Raw genomic sequence first — 19,319 nt, 5'->3', positions numbered from 1 at the left:
AGCGTAGGAAACATCTACGAGGATTTTGCCAGGATTTCAGATACTCAATTATAGGGAGGAGTTGGTCAGGCTCGGACTCTATTTCTTGGAGTGTGGGAGACTGAGGGCTGAACTTATAGCGTTGCATAAAATCATGAGGGGCATAAATAAAGTGAAAACACACAATGATTTACCAAAGGTTGCAGAATCAAGAACTGGAGCACATAGGTTTAATGTAAAGGTGGAAAGATTTAATAACAACCAGAGTGGTAACTTTTTCACGCATTGGGTGGTACGTATATGGAACGAGCTGCCAGAAGTGGTTGAGACAGCGCAATAATAAAATGGGAAAGGGTCAGAGGGACATGTGTCAAATGCAGGCAAATGGGACTGGCATAGTCAGCCAGCAATGACAAGTTGGGCCAAAGAGTCTGTTTTCATGGGATATGACTCTAATAAGAGGTGAGTGAACTCATTGAAAATTTCAAATAACTTTCAGATGTCAACAGGCTAGTTATAGGAATGTTTCACCTGGATGAAGAGTCTCTGACCAGGGAGAGTGATCACAGAAAAGGACTAGGCCATTTTGGATTGAGATAAGAAGACATTTCTTGGCCTAATTGCAAGAATCAAGGTGAAGTAAAATAGCACTGAGGTAGAAATTCAGCCATGATCTTGACGAATGGCAGCGGAGGCTTAAGATGCCAAGAAATTTCCCCTAAACCATGCTTTTGACTATTGTTCAGTTTTCTGTTTCCTCCACTAATTGGTATTTTGCAGTGGTTGGACAAGTTAAATATTGTCCACAAGGATCCACTAAACCTTCCAATGCGAATCTTAGCCAGGTGATGGCATTTATAATTGTATTTTGGACTATTGTGCAATAGTTTTCTCTTCCTGTAAAACAAACTTTTTCAATTCAATATTATATGTATTACATATTCCATTTCACCTATTTGCATATTTTGCCCAATTAACCTTTTATACAAAGATCAATTGCCTTTATAACATCGATGGCATTTTTGCATTTTATTACTGAATTCAGGGCTCCGTAGAGAAGAATAAATAATACTCTAAAGAGTTAACTCAACAGGTATTTTTAAACTATTATTCAGTGCTTTCTGCCCTGCATCTATTTTTTCATCCATTTCTGAATCTACACCACATTGGGTTTTACTGTAGGCTTTTGCGACAATGTCTTAAATGCTGGACACAAAATGCTGCAGTAACTCAGCGGGTCAGGCACCATCTTTGGAGAAAATACATTGGTGGTATTTCAGGCCGGGACCTTATTCACATAACCCATATCCCTCCACTCCCTGCAAATCCATGTGCCTATCCAAAAGTCTTTAAAATGACACTAACATATCAGGTTCAACCACCACTCTGGGCAGTACATTCTTGGCACACCACCCAGTGTAAAAAAACTTGCCACTCTCTCCTTAAAGCTATACCCTCTAGTATTTGATTGTTCCAAATAGGGAGAAAGAATCTGACTGCCTACTCTATACCTCTCATAATTTTATATATTTCTATAAGGTCTCTGCGCAATCTCCAGTGTTCCAGGGAAAACAATCCAATTGCCCAACATCTTTGTATAGCTGATTACCCCTAATCCAGGCATCATTCTGATAACTCTCCTCTGCACCCTTTCCAAAGGCTCCACATCCTTTCTGCAAGGGGACGACGAGAACTGCACAGAATACTCAAAATGCAACCTTACCGATGTCCGATAAAGCTGATTTATGACTTCCTATCTCTTATACTCAAAAGTCCTGACCTAACAAAGCAAGCATACCTTCTTTACCACTCCATTTGAGTTGCCACTTTCAGAGAGTTATGGATTTTGACCACAAGATCCCTCTGTACATCAATGCTGTAAATGGTCATGCCAGTAACTGTACATTTTCTCCTATTGACAATATATTCTTCTAAATTGGACGTAAAACATTTCACCCAGCGTTTTAATGAACACACTTTTGTATAATTAAACCTTTTTTTCCCCAAGAATGCACACCTTTTATCAACCAACGAATGCCTGTGTCTTATTTTGATTTCATCTGAAGATTTATTTGGGAAGATAACTGCCTACTTATCACTAGATAATATTATTGCAGAGGCTGTGAATATATGTTTCCCCCATTTGGTGGAACCGAGATTGGTCTTAGATGGGTTTTCTCCGAGATCTTCGGTTTCCTCCCACACTCCAAAGACGTACAGGTATGTAGGTTAATTGGCTGGGTAAAATGTTTTAAAAAAATTGTCCCTAGTGGGTGTAGGATAGTGTTAATGTGCGGGGATCACTGGGCGGCACGGACTTGGAGGGCCGAAAAGGCCTGTTTCCGGCTGTATATATATGATATGATATGATATGTTGCAGGTTTTAAGAGTAAAGACCCATATCTGAAGCCATTGGCCTGAAATTACTGCTCTGATGACAATATCTTTTGCCAAATAAATGAATAAACATGATCATTTTATTAGATAGCGCAGAGAAGTACATTTGAGAAGTGCTCTAACTGTTTTTCTTTCCTACATTTGACCAATAGAGACAGAAGCAAAAACTTTAAATAATAGATCATGTTTCAACTATTTAGTTAATTTGAATGGACCCCTGTTGACCTGCAATCAATGCTTTTAGTTTCTATTGTGCAGCTACAGTCCCCACAGGACTTGTTGTGAGTAACCCTTTGGACTCATTATGAAACAGTTATCTGTCATATGATCATGGATACCAAATGGTTTAATCTTCCATTAGACCAGGCTGTGCCATTACTGCAGATAGACACAAAATGCTGGAGTAACTCAACAGGACAGACAACATCTCTCTCTCTCTCTCTCTCGAGAATGAATGGATGACGTTTCGGGTCGAGACCCTTCTTCAGACTGAGAGTCAGGGGAGAGGAAGTCTGGAGATATGGAAGGGTAAGGTGGGTTATTCTTCAGTTGAAACAAACACCCGTTGAGAAGATAGCGCTGCCTTCTATGCCCTTAACCTACAAGCAGGATTAAGTCAAATATTTATCTCGTGGAGCTTGCTCTGCAGTGCTTCCTCACACCTTGTCATTTATGAAGGTCTCCCAAATTTATGGAACACTCTGATGACATAAAAACCTGCCACTACTGAAATGATATTTGTAAGACCAGCACGTCAGGCTGATGCTCCAGTGTCATTAATCAATTCACCGAATACGCTGGTCGAATCACGGAAGATGATGAGATAGAATAGCTAGTTGAGTGGTGCTACAACAATGACCTCCTGCTCAACATCAATTATACCGAGGAAATAATCATTGACTACAGAAAACAGAAGTTGAGAGACCACATGTCACTTTTTATATAGTAGATCTACTACAATCAGTCTGAAGAAGGGTCCTGACCATAACAGTTTTCATTGGTGGGTTGGTGGTGGAGCATCAAATTCCTGGGCATTAACATTTCGGATGGCGTGTCCTGGGACCACGATATATATGTAATCATGAAAATTCTCGCCAATGCTTCTACTTACTTAGAATTTTAAAGAGATTCAGTATATCAATGAATGCTCTAACAAACTTCTGCAAATGCATTGTAGAAAGTATTTTGATTGTCTGTATCGTGGCCTGGTATGGCAATTTCAATATACAAGAACATATGAGGCTGCAGAAGGTGGTGGACTCAGCCCAGTCCATCATAGGCACAGTCATCCACTCTATCAAAAGCTTCCAGATGAGGTGCCATTCAAGAAAGCAGCATCTAACATCAAGGACTCCACTCCCCTACACTTTGGGCCATGCCCTCCTCCTGCTGCTCCAGTTGGACAGGAGGTATAGAAGCCTTATAAGTTCCACACCATTGGGTTCAGGAACACCTACGTTCCCACAACTATCAGGTTCTTGAACTGACCAGCACAATGCTAATCTTACCTTGGCAACAGAACTCTATGGACCATCTCTTGCACTACCTTGGACTTAATCATCTTTTATATTTTTGCACTAATATCTTGTTCTTTTGTGCAGTCCTTTTTCTTTTCATTTTCTTGTAGAATTTCTGTGCATTTTATATATAATTTATGTTTTTGTGTGATGCCTCAGTGTATGTGCTTGTAATGCTGTAGAAACAGAGATAACAGCACAAGCTGGAGATATTTAGAATTCTTACCTGAAGCATGAAACCTATTTCTTCTACCGCAGGTGCTGCCTGACTGCTGGATGTTTCTAACATTTTCTGGTTTTGTTTCAGGTTTCCAACAACAGCAGTTTTTTTTTGCTCAATATCAATTTACCTGTTGGTCCTATTGGAAGGTTGATTTCATGCTGTTGGCCTACTGCTTTCTGAGGGCTTTCTACTATAAAACCTTTTACTGAATAGCTTGAATTTGCCTCGAAAGGATTAATTATTTTCACCAATTAAAAAACGATTCCATCATAACCAATGCTATCTTGAGTCACAGGCCAAGAAGGAAAGTATAATTTTATTTTCACATTTGAGGAGGAAATAATATAGTAGTATTTTTCCAATATAAAATATATATAGTGATTTTCTTCCAAATTAATTTAAAAATGTCTTTAAAATTAACAGGTTTAATGTAAAATAAAGACATTTTATATTTCTTCAATTAATATCTGGAAGGAATCCAAATAAATATCAGAGAATACATTTACATGTTTTAGGTTTTTAAGAAAAAATCCTGTGACTATTTTTCAATGTTAGTCCATTATTATGCAATTGCTTATCAACCACGAGAAAGGAAAAAATATCAAAATATTTCGAATATATAAAATCGAAGGATTAAATATTTCTCTAGTAGAAAAAATGTTCGTCTCATCTTTTAAATATGTAATCACAGTGTTTTCAGCTTCACGGATGGGGATTGGGGCTGTTCTTATCTCTTCCAAGTACTGTGGCTTGTCCTATGGTAGGCTGCATTACTGAATCTCCATGGTGTTAATTATAGTTATCAATCATTATGTCCCACATTTACTTCCTCAAATATGAAGGAACTCTTTGCAAAAGAGTATGCAAAGGGCTACATTAGGAAGAATCTGGGGATTTCTGTGAAGTAAATGCTAATATGAAGGACAATATAGTGAACAGTGAAGATTTATTTTGTTGTACAGGATGCTGATAACTGAAGGAAGGCAATTAAATTGGCTCATCATAATAGCCACAGGGATGGATGCATTAGCCTTTTAATTTAGTGTGAAGATTATGCAGTGGAATATTCTGTTGATTAGGCAACCTTGTTACTCAGAAGATGTACAAGGATGTGTAATATCCTAGAGAAAAACCAAATGCAATAATGGAAATACAGGCTTGTAATGTACACTATGGTTGTGATGTAATTAAAGTAAAGGGGAAGATGTGATGTATATGTAATATAAATGCCAGTGCCCCCTTGAGGCCAAGAGCAGAAGCGGGCCAATGGGGACAGGGTCTTACAGAGGACATTACAATGGTATTAATTAACTTCTGCAGCTGTTATGTAATAAATTATGTTCACTAATTTTTACAGGTTCAGATACAAGTTTCATTTCCCAATCTTCAGAATTATGTTACAAGTTTTCTGAGTATAAACTGATTGCCAAGTTTGAGCAAAATAACTTAATGTGGTGATTAATCTTTTGGGTTTCCTCCTTCTCCCACTTTGGACAAGGTCTCAGCATCAGCTTAAAGCCTTTTCTAGATGGTCTGGCAGAGCCTAAACAAGTGCTTTGTGGGAGAGCACGGCACAAAACATTTCGCCCACAACTAGCATATTTTGCACTTTTAGACAAGAGGTAATATTACCCCAGGGGGCCAAATACTTCATAATTAGGGAAAATAAACAAGACAGAGATCGATGTAGGAAGGAACTGCAGATGCTGGTTTACACCAAAGATAGACACAAAATGCTGGAGTTACTCAGCGGGATAGGCAACATCTCTGGAGAGAAGGAATGGGTGACATTTCGGGTCGAGACCCTTCAGTCTGAAGAAAGGTCTTGACCCGAAACGTCATCCATTCCTTCTCTCCAAAGATGCTGCCTGACTTACTCCAACATTTTGTGTCATCTTCAAGACAGAGATCTGTTGATATTGCTTGCAAATCAGTCATTTTATTTTGGTCAGTGCTACAGCTCCCTGCATTAGAAAACTCCATATGAAGAACTGACTAAGCAGTGGTGTAAAATGTTAATTTGCAGAAAGCTCCAATGGGATATACAATCTCATCAACCTGATGCTCTGGGACCTGCTGTCCAATGAGCCCTGACACTCTCTGCTGCTATGTTTACATTATGCAGCATTGTTATATAAGATCTGTGCAAAGTTACAATATTTAAATTGTGCACTCCTTGATTGTAGCCTGAAAAGTAAACATAATTCCAAAATATGGAAAGCATGCTCACAACATAATTATGCATGTGTAAAGAATACCATGTACAGCAACAATTTTGACTGAATATTATTACATTATTCAGAATCATTAGTCTTGTGTTCATAAATATGAAAGCGTTTGGCATGCTTGCTTTAATTGGGAAGTATATTGAGTACAAAAGATAGGACATCATGATGCAGCTTGACAAGTCATTGGTGCACCACACTTGGAGTACTGTGTGCAGTTCAGGTCACCCAGCTACAGGAAGGATGTCATTAAGCTGGAAAGGGTGCAGAAGAGACTCACCGGGATGTTACCTGGGCTTGTGGGCTTGAGTTATAGGAAGAGTTTGGGACCGTTTTTTTGAGTGTAGAAGGCCTTTTTGAGGTGTACAAGATCATAAGAGGCCCAGATAAAGTGAACACAGTCTTTTTCCCAGGGTGGTAGATTTTAAGACTGAAGACTCGGAGATGAGTCCATATCTGGAATGAGCCACCAGAGGAAGCTATAGAAGCAGATACAATAATAATTTTTAAAAGACATTTGGACAGATATATGGACAGGAAAGGTTTAGAGGCTATGGGCCAAATGCAGGCATAAGGAACTATCCCAATTACCAAATGGTCAGTGTGGACAAGGTGGGATGAAGAGCCTGTTTCAGCGATGTATGGTTCTATGATTAATTGGAAAGAATCTGAAATAGTAAAAGCCAACAATAAATTAGCTTGGTAGTAACTTAATTGAAAATATGCCAAAGGTCATGATCATGTATTTGGCAGCAAGCTATATATATATATCGACTTTATTACCCATTATTAAATATGAATGAGACCATTAAGATTTCCCAGTGTTCACTGTTTGACATTGCCAGGCATTTAGAGTGATAGACTTTCCTGTGAATATGGGCTAAACAGACAACTTCAATGTCATCAACGTGACTGTTAGAGATGAGCTGTTGGTCTTAAATACTTCCAGAGAAAATCTACACATGGATTAAATAGCTATTCCAAAAGACTGCTGGGTAATAACATGTTCATGCAGTTTGGAATCTGAGATTAGACGGTTAACTGACTCTACTATTCATGTAACTAAAATAACAAGAAAAATTCAGGCTATTTTGCCAAATTAGGAGCAGGAGTAAGGTCATCAGTGTGAATGAGATCACACTGACCTGCTGGTAACTCTGCATTCCCATCTACCTGCAATAACTGTTCCTAATCAAATGTATATCAAACTCCAGCTTAAAAATATTCAAAGAACCAGCTTCCACCAACATGGAGGAAGAGTTTCAAAGACGTGCAACCCCATGAAACAGAAACATTTCTGGACATCCATGTACATGCACAGGTCCAGTGCACAACTGCTACTGCACAAGTGCATATTCAGCTGCCAGCATTCCAAGACTGCATCTCATTTTATACCAAAAAAAAGCATCTGAAGTACATAATCCCTGTCTTGAAAAGAGCTTCCTTGAAAGATATAGAGGTGATAAAAATAACACCCTATGACATGCCTCGTTAGTCCTGGTAGGGCTGGGGATAATAGTAAGTCTACGTAATCTGCCTTGGGTGTAAATAGACTTTCTTCTGATCCTTGCTGCCACTTTCTCTGATTTTCTTTTCCATCCAAGAGGAATACAGATTCCTTTAACCAGGTTGTGAATAATCAATAGTAAAAGGAAAAGGAAAAATAATCACCAGGTAAAAATAATATAATCACAAAGATCAGCTAAAAGGAAATTTAAATTGCAGTGAAGAAATAAACTATTAAGAGATGCCATGTCCACACATTTATGGTTTTGTGGTAGTTAAAAGTACTTCTGCACTGCAGGATTATAAATGCTCTCTTTCACTGGCACTACATAGTTACAAGACATAGCAGACAATGTTCCTGGTGCATTTCTGAACACAGCCATGTTATGAAGCTGGTGCACAGTAATTTAAATCTCTGCTGTGTACTTTACTGACTATATATTAAAAAATAATAAGTGGGAGAATCTCAGAAGATTGTAAAATGTTTTTATCATATATTGTATACCTGGCCTGGGGGCATAAAAGCAAAGCTGTGCATTTGTTTTTTTTCTCTACTGATATTTACTGAGTAAAATGTCTCGTTTGTGGAGCAATGCATCTTAGAACATCATCTAAATGACCAGTTGAAGACTGTACTCTCTAATGGTCCTGATCTCTCTAATGGTCTAGATATACACATAAATTATTGTCATCATTAATCAGATGCTTTAAAGCTACGTTCCTTCTACCACAGAGGTCTGCCTAATTGTAAACATTACCCTGTTTAGCAAAAACCTATAGCATGGCGGTGATTATTATTTAATCAATGCCAGTTAATGAATTTCTCTGTAATTCTCTGTCATGTTCAGCCCAGTAATACGGCATTTGTACACAACAAAACCAATATACGGTTACATCCTGCACGATAAATCCTGCAATGCTCTAGATCATGTGTCATAAAATCAATACTCCTCAGGTGTTATGTCAAGTCAAATCTTTCAATAATCGAGGAAGAAGACCATTTGGAAATGGATGTATTTAGAGACTTATTTATGTATGGATAGTCTAAGCATTAATAATTACAATTTGGTGATTTTGAGGCAGCAACCCCTCAGGCTGCTGACAGGAATGCAGCCTTCTGCTTGGTTTGCTGTTTTCTAAATTATACATTTCAACCCTTAATCACCAAATTTAAAATAAATTGCCTCTTTTGCTTTGTATAAATTGCATTTCCAAGCAAACAACTCCAAGCCTCTTGTCAGAGAGAGGAGCTTTGTATCACACTTCCCTCCCATCACTACTATCATAAAATCTTGTGATTCAGTTAATCTGGGACTAAAACAATCATCCTTGCCCTTGTTTCCTCCAGACCAGATGATGTTATCCCATTCTAGGCTGGCTTCCCTCATTCTCCATAATCATAAAATCATCCAAAACTCTGCTGTTAACAGCCTGATTTCTACTCTGTCTCATTCAACCATAATTCCTGGGTTTGCTGACCCAGTTAAACAATAGTTTGAGTTGATAATAATTTTCAAATTCCACCAAAATCTTATTCCTCAGTATCTTTCCAATCTGTTCCAGGTCTACAACCATGCTTATCATCACACTCCTCTAAATTTTCCTCTTCAGTAGGCTTATATTTAACCACAGGCCCAGTTGCTGCGACCCTGTGTTTCATGAATTCAACCTTCACTCCTCAATTCCATACCTCCATTTCCTTTCCTTTTTTTTCCAGATGTTCCATCAATGTTCTCTCTTTGCCCCAGGTTTGTCCTGCATCTCCTCTATCATCTCCATTAATCTGGTGTCATTTTATGCGCAGTAGTTTTCATGTGAATTGACTTGGGCATCTTTGCCAATTTAGTGGCACTGCAATATTTTTGTGCCATACCTTCTCACAGGGAGTCATATTTAACTAGATTACTCTGGGACTCTTATTTCTACAGAAATGAACTCCAGGAATGTGCCTGTGAGTCTGTAAACTGTTCCATGTCTCAACAACCTGAAGGTTGTGTGGTCATGAGCATCTTGTGGATAATTGGTGTTTCACCCTGCATTGACTCATTCAGACTCTAATAAGACTATTTGTTCCTTTGTCTTGCAGTGTTACCAGCCAGGAGTGAGATTGTTTCTCAAAAGCCACATTATATCACAAATAAAAGTCTTTGGAGGAAACTGGAAGTCTTAGTTGGATTCGTTGTATAGAAATGTCCAAAAAACACCATTGATACAAAATTGATGCATGGTTCAATGCCCATCCTCATCCATATTTGTTCATCATGTCACAAAGAATGCCACAAACGGCAAACCTAAAAACAAAAAGTCACCGAGTGAAGTGGTAAAAAGATAAATTCTAAAGCTCTATTGAAAAATTCATTCAAACCAGCAGGCTTCAATATTGGGAGAGAAAGCATATAAATTCCTAGACTTCCACACTGTGTCTTAGCGTCCTGGAAATTAAAAAAAGACAAATCAGAATCTTGAACTGTGGAATTTTGAAACTTGCAGGGTAATCAAGAGTTTACAAATTACTGACTTGACTGAATTGCAGCACTGCATAGCCTCGAGTGGTTGAAAATGTTACAATTTTTTGTTTGCAACAGCATAAATCCTGTGGAAGAATGACTGTGTTTAAGACTTTCGAACAGATACTTTCCAAAGTGTGCCATTGATGTCAGCTTCCCTTCCTTTCCTTTCTTGTTTTGAGATCAGATGGTATGCGTTACTCTCATGTGTTTCTAGATGATAGCTGCTGATATTGCTTCTAAAGTTGTCATTTTCGTTCCCTCACAACCACTATTTATCCAGCCTCAATTTAAACACCCATTTAAATTTCCTCATGACCACTATTATTGGCAGCCTCAATTTAAACGCAACCACTTTTATAATTATATATCACCTTTGTCATTCAAACAGTGAACCATTACTATTATGCATAGGTAGATACAAAATGCTGGAATAACTCAGCGGGTCAGGCAGCATCTCTGGAGAGAAGGAATGGGTGACGTTTCGGGTCGCGACCCTTCTTCAGACTGATGTCAGGGGAGGGGGCGGGACAAAGATAGGATGTAGTAGGAGACAGGAAGATTAGTGGGAGAACTGGGAAGGGGAGAGGAAAGAGAGGGACAGAGGAACTATCTGAAGTTAGAGAAGTCAGTGTTCATACCGCTGAGGTGTAAACTGCCCAAGCGAAATATGAGATTCAGTTCCTCCAATTTGCTCTGGGCCTCACTATGACAATGGAGGAGGCCCAGGACAGAAAGGTCAGATTGGGAATGGGAGGGGGAGTTGAAGTGCTGAGCCACCGTGAGATCAGGTTGGTTAAGGCAGACTGAGCGGAGATGTTGAGCGAAATGATTGTCGAGCCTGCGCTCGGTCTCGCCGATGTAGAGAAGTTGACATCTGGAACAGCGGATACAATAGATGAGGTTGGAGGAGGTGCAGGTGAACCTCTGCCTCACCTGGAAAGACTGTTTGGGTCCTTGGATGGAGTTGAGGGGGGAGGTAAAGGGACAGGTGTTGCTTCTCCTGCACTGAGAATAATTTTGTCATCGGGTGTGAGGGGCTCGCGGGGCTGCTGTGCTTGGTGCAGGTGTGGCCTCTCCCCTGCTCCAATGCCCTGGCAAAAACCCAGGCCATCTTCCAATTCATCAGGAGATCAAAGATGGAGCGGGTCCGATGGTCATGATGCACTTCCACAAGCAAGGGAGGGCAAAGGTGTACCCAACGTCGCCCTTATCCTGATGGCCACCTTTGTATGTGGCTGCATCAGGCTGAGCATCGAGCCAAAGCACGTTGGGACTGAGTACCATTACCCACTGAGGTTCTCCCTGTCCCCGGTGTTGCGAAGGGTGACTGGCATTGCTGCCGCACAACGTACCGGTCAGCTGGATATTGTCGTACCGCCTGTCGTACCACCTTCGACCTCACCCATCAGCCAGTGATCAGCACAGAACATCCTGCAGGCACTGCAGGACAAGGACTCAATGGATCCTGGGGATTCGATGGATTCCGATGGATTACCTGAACCGACTGCCTAGCTTGTCTCATTAATAGAACCCACCAGCAAGCACCAAGACCGACGGGGAGAGGGGCCTTCCCAATCAGATCCTTGCTGTATCATTGGAGTCTTACTACAAATGCACGCAAAGTGTAGGTTTGCAAAGAGAGCCTGGAGAAGGATACCAAGGTCCTTCTCACCGTCCATCCCGAGCAGGACTGTAATAGAGGGCTCTGATTTATGGGCGATTCCCAGGAATACACCTGGAGTGCTGCTGGAAGACCATCAACTCATATAATAAAAGATGATCACTGGCCTGCCCGAAGCTTTTTGGCCTCCCAGCGCAGTGTGATGTCCATCGGGGAATTTTGCTGAGTGCAGGAGTACGTACTGAGAGATGCACTGAATCTTGGTGCAGGCAATGTGAAGGATCTGTGGAGAGGATCAAAGTCCACGGTTCTGCTGCTGGTATATTGAGGGACTGTCTGGTGGGAAAACCCCTCAAACAAGGGAAGGAATATCACCATTTGGGGTACGTGAGCGGCAAGGTTTTTTTTTTAAAGACAGGGGTGAACTCTACTAAGTATGACACTAGTGAATGTGTAGACAATGAGATTTTTGCAGGTTTTGATCTTGTATATATATTTTATTCTGAATAAAGATTATTTTTGTAAAAAGATGCCTGTCTGAATTGACCAACATAAATGTGTACCATGGACTGTGCAATCTGTTGCCATGGAGACAATCAGCACCAGTTCTGTGCATTTCTACGATGCTGTGAGAATGTACTATTTTTTTCCGTTGCCGATTTGGCACTGAGAGTATTTCAAGTGATTATCAAATACGACCTTTTGGTTTTCATGACACTCTTCTCAATCTGATTGAAACCTTGTGATCTCCTTCAAATATTATTTTAAGGGTAGTTTGCACTGGTGGAGTTATGTACTCACATCAGCCGCAATTATGGCCATAAACGGCAATATTAATGGAACAGGGAAACTGTACAGTAAAGACAATATGCAGTTCATATTACCAGAAATTGACTGAAGTTTAATAACCTGTAATGCACTGAGCGGATTGAACGATCTGAAACTGTATGATCTGTGACAAGTGTTGGTGCGAGAAAGAAGTGTATTCGCTAAATTTAACCATGACTTTTCTTCTCGGTCCTGCAGTGATTTTTGACGAGCCACAGGAATATAGTATTCACATATCACAATAAATAGGGCTTCAATGCCTGAGTTCATACCCAAAACCTTTGGAAATGCTAATAGTCAGAAGCTGTTGAATCAGAACCATTTTGGAAGAGCAATTCATCAGTTCCATCAAAACCTATCATAGCGAACGATTATAACTATCACAATCAACCTGTATTTGGAAAGTCAATGAGTGATTAGGGATTGCCAGCATGGTTTTGTGCATGTAAAATCACAGATTTGATTGCATTTTTGAAGAGGTGATGAAGAGCATTGACTAGAGCAGGGTGTGGACATTGTCTACATGGACTTTAACACGACCTTTGATAGAGTCCCGCATGGCACGCTATTCGGGAAGATTAGATCACATAAGATTGAGGGTGAGTCTGTCAATTGAATACAAAATTGGCTTGGTGGAATGAGTCAGAGGGTGGTAGTGGAGGGTTGTTTTTCAAATTAGTGGCTTGTGATTCGTGGTGTGCTATTGGGACCAGTGCTGAGTCCATTGCTGTTTGTTATCCCTATTATCAATTTTGATGACAATATTGTCAACATGTTTAATGCAGATGACCACCAAAAGCGGTAGCATAGTGGACAGTGAAGAGGGTTATTTCAGATTACAATGGGATCTAGATCAACTGGAGTGGGTTCACAGAATGGCAGATGAAGTTTAATCCAGACTTTGTGAGGTGTTGCACTTTGGTGAGTTAAACCACAGCAAGACCTGAACAGTGAACAGTAGGAGAGTGTTGTAGAATAGAGAGTCATCGGCCACAGGCACATATTTCCTTGAAAGTGAAGACACAAGTAGACAGTATGCTGACAAAGATGTCTGGCATGCTTGGTTTCAATGTACAAAAGTTGGGATGTCATGTACAACTTTACAAGTCACTGGTGAGACCACACTTGGAGTATTCAGATAAGTTCTGGTTTTCCAGCTATAGGAAGGCTGGAAAGGATGCAGAAAAGATTCATGAGTATGTTATCAGGAGTGGACGGTTTGCATTATACATTGAGGCTGGATAGCCTGGGACTTTTATCCTTGGCGCATAGGAGGCTGACCTTGTAGAGTTATATAAAATCATGAGGTGAATAGCCACAGTCTTATCCATTGGGTAGAGGAGTCTAAAACTAGAGGGTGGAGGTTTGAGGTGAGAGGGGGATGATTTAAAAGGGACCTAGGGGATTGGCTTTTTACACAGAGGGTGGTAGGTATATGGAACAAGCTGCCAGTGGAAGCTGTAATACCAGGTGCAATTACAACATCTGTTTACTAAAACTCTCATTTGTTTGTTTGTTTGTTCCTGAACTACAGCCAAAACGGTACACAAGAGGGGAGGGGGGAGGAGAGGGTGCTGCACCAATGCAGGAGAGGTTTGGGCCCAAAGGGTCCACTTAGTCTAGTTTAAAATAAATGTAAACAGATGCATGGATATGAGAGGTTGAGAGGGATATGGGCCAAATGCAGGCAAATGGGAGTAGCTCACAGGGAGAACGTACAAACTCCATACAGACGGTGCCCACAGTCAGGATTGAACCTAGGTCTCTGGCGCTGTAAGGCAGCAACCCTACCGCTGTGCCACCTTGTAGGTCGACAACTTGGACGGCATTGGCGAGTTGGGCTGAAGGGCCTGTTTCCGATCTGTGCAACTATAATTCTAATAGAAACTCTACTGTTTGGAAAGGACTGATTAGTTTGCATGTGGCATTTCAAATCAATATGTAGATAGCACATTTCAGCAAAGTAAGATAGATGGGTTAGTTTGTATTTTCCCACCTGAAATGCAATCCCATTATAAATATGCAATTTCCTTTATTGCTATTGGCATTGTGTTTCATCGCATGAAATATAATTAAAATTTTTGACTTAGTTACATTTGATGATTGTGTCAATCAGCCAACAGAGTCACCAGACAGAAGAGACAAATGAGGAAATGTGGACCTGATCAAACGGACCAAGGAAACAGTGCAAAATAAAGGAGAAGCTGATGGTGTTTTTATCTTAAAAGTAAGAGTTCTCAGTCAGTTGAGCACTGCACTCTAGGAAGGGTAACCTACCTCATTGGATCAGTAATGAATGAATTCCCTATATAGTTAGAAGTGGGTCTCAGCTCATAGCACAGAGGGTTCACAAGAAAGGGTAGGGCATTATACTGAAATAAAAAACAAGCTGTTGGAGGAACTCAGTGGGTTAGGCAGTATTTGTGAAAGGAAATGGAAAGTCGACATTTTGGGTTGGGACCCTTCTTCACTGATGGAGTGGAGGAGAGATAGCTGGAAGAAAGAGGTGAGGGGAAGAGTCCTGGTCTCAGTAACTTTGCTATTTTAGCATCGGCAGTCCCTATGTCTCCACGGGTATTGTAGTTTCAGCTGTCATATTAAGGTTACTGTAATCGCTCAACCTCAAATGAAAGTGTATCAACTCAAAATGAGGAATCCTGGTCTCTTGTCATTTCTTAAATCCCTGGTCAGGAGTTTTGCAAAACTGGTAATTCAATCAGTGGCCCATTGTAAATGTGAATGGCTGGGCCAGCTCCAATCCCACAATTACAAACATTATTTCATTGCATCAATATAAAGATAGTGTTCCATCCTGGTAAAAATAAATTATTTAGCCAAGATAGGATAAGGTCTTCTTTAAACTTAAGAAGATATCTTCTAATTTAGATATAATTGTGCAGAACAGGCAATCATTGGAGGAATGTTTATATGAAGTTTTATGAAAAACTTAAGGCATTTATTTCAAAAGTCAGTAGTTGTGAAAAATATTAAGAATAAGAGACAAGACATAAAAAAACCATCATTAAAAAATATTAATTTCATGGGTACATAAATTCAGCGTAAGGCACTGTGCATCTTTAATAAGAGGGAGAATTAATTCTAGCTCAGTAGCTAGAGCATTTTGATTATTCATAGCTCTAGAGGTGGAACAACTGATGCATAATTTAGTGGTAATCCTTACTGGGTGATGAAGGAAAGTAGGTAGAAGTGCCTAGGAGTACAGCAACAAAAGCGAATTAGCAGACCAAAGATGTTTTATTAATAGACATAAAATGATTAATTCCAATTGTTCTTGTTTATTTAAATTGGAGGCAGGCTTCTAGGTACAACGCGTGAGGGATTTCTTGGCTAAAATGTCAGCAGCACTTATTTGCAACATCTGTGATTGTTATACCAGTTCTCGTGAATGTATTTCATAGCTGCTATGGAATACAGTTATTTTTCTCGCCAGTAATTACTTAAGAAAAAGGATTGTGTTCTTCTGTCTTTCAAGATATTACAAAGAACCTGTGAAATGAATCATGCTGGGAGCTGCAAAGCTGTCATGAATAAAATATAAACAACCATCAATTCCACACACCAGTAAGGGATAGGGTTCAAGGAGTCAAGACCAAAAAGAGGAGAACATATCTCCATTAACTTGAAGTGACTGGTACACTGGAATCCTCTCAGACATCAAAGGATGGGAGACGGCAGAACACGATAATGGGAACAAATTCTGCCTTTATGCTTCTGAATTTTAAACACAGACAATTGCCACGATATTCCCCAATTATATTACACTATGCCAGAGCGCTGAATGAATTTAATATTATGCCACAATGGAATTTATGAGCACGATGCTGGATACTGTCAGTGAGAGTTAGTCTAATACTGCTTTTGATGCACATCTGTTGCAGTGTGATAAAAGTTGATGCAAGGGATAATTTAAAGAGTTTCCTTGTGACAATTTTCTAAATTTAATTTATCATTTTTTAATGCGCGTAGAGGGGCAAGTGCTCGGTTTCATTTTGCTGTCAGTGCACGATGCAGAGACCATATTTTTTGCTGCTGCACTAACTCCACTGAGTCAGGTGCAGAGTTTCTTGCTTCACAATGGCATCAGCAAATACAACAAAAGAACCTCCATTAATAAGGCAGTTTAACATTCTGCCTTATGCTCACATTTAACATATTCACTGTAACACAGGCATTCCAAAATGCTTCACTGGAGCATTAGCAAAAAGAATAATAATGCTATTACATTAAAATATATATAGACAAAGGCCTGTCTGTGAGGGAGATTTAAGGGATAATAGCAGGAAAGTGGATGGAGAGGAACAAAGCTTTTGATGAATATTTCTCGCATCTTGTGTTTTTGTTTTATACTGCCAGCGTCTCCAGCTTTCTGGAAGTCATAGGTTTAAGATGAGGAATAAAGGAGATCTGAGGATTAATTTTTCACCCAAAGGTTGATTGCAATATGAGATGTACGACTGTAAAGGTGGTGGACGAGGTATTCTCACAACATTTATAAAGTATCTGAAAAAGCACTGGAAGCACGAAAGACCAAGTGCTGGTAAATAGGATTGGTAAAGATTAATGTCAGTATGGACATGGTCGTCCAAAGGGCTTGTATCTGTGTTGTGTGACTCTATGACTCAGAGTTGACAGCTGAAAGAACTCCTGGCAATGGTAGTGTAAGAAAATAACTGCAGATGCTGGTACAAATCAAAGGTATTTATTCGATGTCGATGTAAAGAAGTTGACATCTAGAGCAGCGGATACAATAGATGAGGTTGGAGGAGGTGCAGGTGAACCTCTGTCTCACCTGGAATATGTGGCTGTGGTAGCGGGTCTGTGTCAAAATGTGGTCGTAGAGCAGGAGGGCAGGAGAAATAACAGAGGGGGAGCAGCGAGAGAGCATGTTGCTAAACTCTCATCGAAGAGAGGAGGAGAACTTCAAAGTAGACATACCTTGAGGAAAAATCGCAGCGGAGCAACAGGTAGTGTAAGAAAATAACTGCAGATGCAGGTACAAATCCATGGTATTTATTCACAAAATGCTGGAGTAACTCAGCAGGTCAGGCAGCATCTCAGGAGAGAAAGAATGGGTGACGTTTCGGGTTGAGACCCGTCTTCGGACTGATGTCAGGGGGCGGAACAAAGGAAGGATATAGGTGGAGACAGGAAGTTAGAGGGAGAACTGGGAAGGGGAGGTGGGGGGGGGGGGGGGGAGAGAGGGACAGAGGAACTATCTAAAGTTGGAGAAGTCAATGTTCATACCGCTGGGCTGCAAGCTGCCCAAGCGAAATATGAGGTGCTGTTCCTCCAATTTCCGGTGGGCCTCACTATGGCACTGGAGGAGGCCCATGACAGAAAGGTCAGACTGGGAGTGGGAGGGGGAGTTGAAGTGCTCAGCCACCGGGAGATCAGGTTGGTTAAAGCGGACTGAGCGAAGGTGTTGAGCGAAACGATCGCCGAGTCTGCGTTTGGTTTCGCAGGATCACGGGAAGGAATGTTCAGATGATGTTTTGGGTCAGGACAATTCTTCAGACCCAGTCTAGAGAAGCGGCCCCACCCAAAATGTATGCAGTGAGCTCCTCCAATCCACTGAATTCCTCCAGCACTTTATGATAGCGCAGAAGATTTCAGCATCTGCAGTTTCTTGTGTCTCCATGACACAATCATGCCACTATCACTTATCCTTCATGTCAAAAGGACCACTTTAGTACTTCCTTCTCAACTCTCTGGCATAACAAGGCCAAACAAAATAAACAAAGCAGTCAGCAAAATTCAAACTATTAAGATGTTAAATATGGCTTAAATTACGAGCTAACCTCTCTCTAATGTCACTGATAAGCCATAGAATCTAAAGCTACGTGAACCTAAAGTTACTTCTGGGCTTTGTATTCAGTGGGGTCCAGAGCAATTTACACAAACCTATTGACTGAAGATGTATCAGGCCACACCTTAAAGAGATCAACATGAATCGAGTATTTACAAACAATATCAAATAGTCTGCCGAAATAATTCTCTAAGATAATTGAGCACTGTGTAAAAATAACGTACAACTTTAACATTTAGCGACACTAATATTAATACTACACGTTCATTGTGTTTCATCTGGATAGTGGCCGAATATTCTTTCTAGTTCAATAAACATCCATAAAAGGTGCTAGATTAGAATTCGAGTCAATCCTTGCTTAAGTGCTAAGGTAACTATATTCCACTGCACACTAGGCCGAAGGGATTGTTATCAGTCAACTGAACCATTCTATCACTGATTAGAGAGCACTTCTGACCTACCATCTATCTCTTTGGAGACCCTCAGACTATCTTTAATTGGACATTACTTGCACCTTCTATCCTGTATCTGTACACGGTGGATGGCGTGTTTGCAATCATGACTGGATAGCACGCAACAAAAATGCTTCACACTGTGCCTCGGTACACATGACAACTAACTAAATGAACTAACCGTCTATTGTCATCATTGTACCCTTTTGTACAATTGATGCCCCATGTACAAAG

The sequence above is a fragment of the Rhinoraja longicauda genome, chromosome 14, assembly GCF_053455715.1.
Source record: "Rhinoraja longicauda isolate Sanriku21f chromosome 14, sRhiLon1.1, whole genome shotgun sequence".
NCBI classification, from domain to species: Eukaryota; Metazoa; Chordata; class Chondrichthyes; order Rajiformes; family Arhynchobatidae; genus Rhinoraja; species Rhinoraja longicauda.
This window is presented reverse-complemented; position numbering follows the sequence as displayed.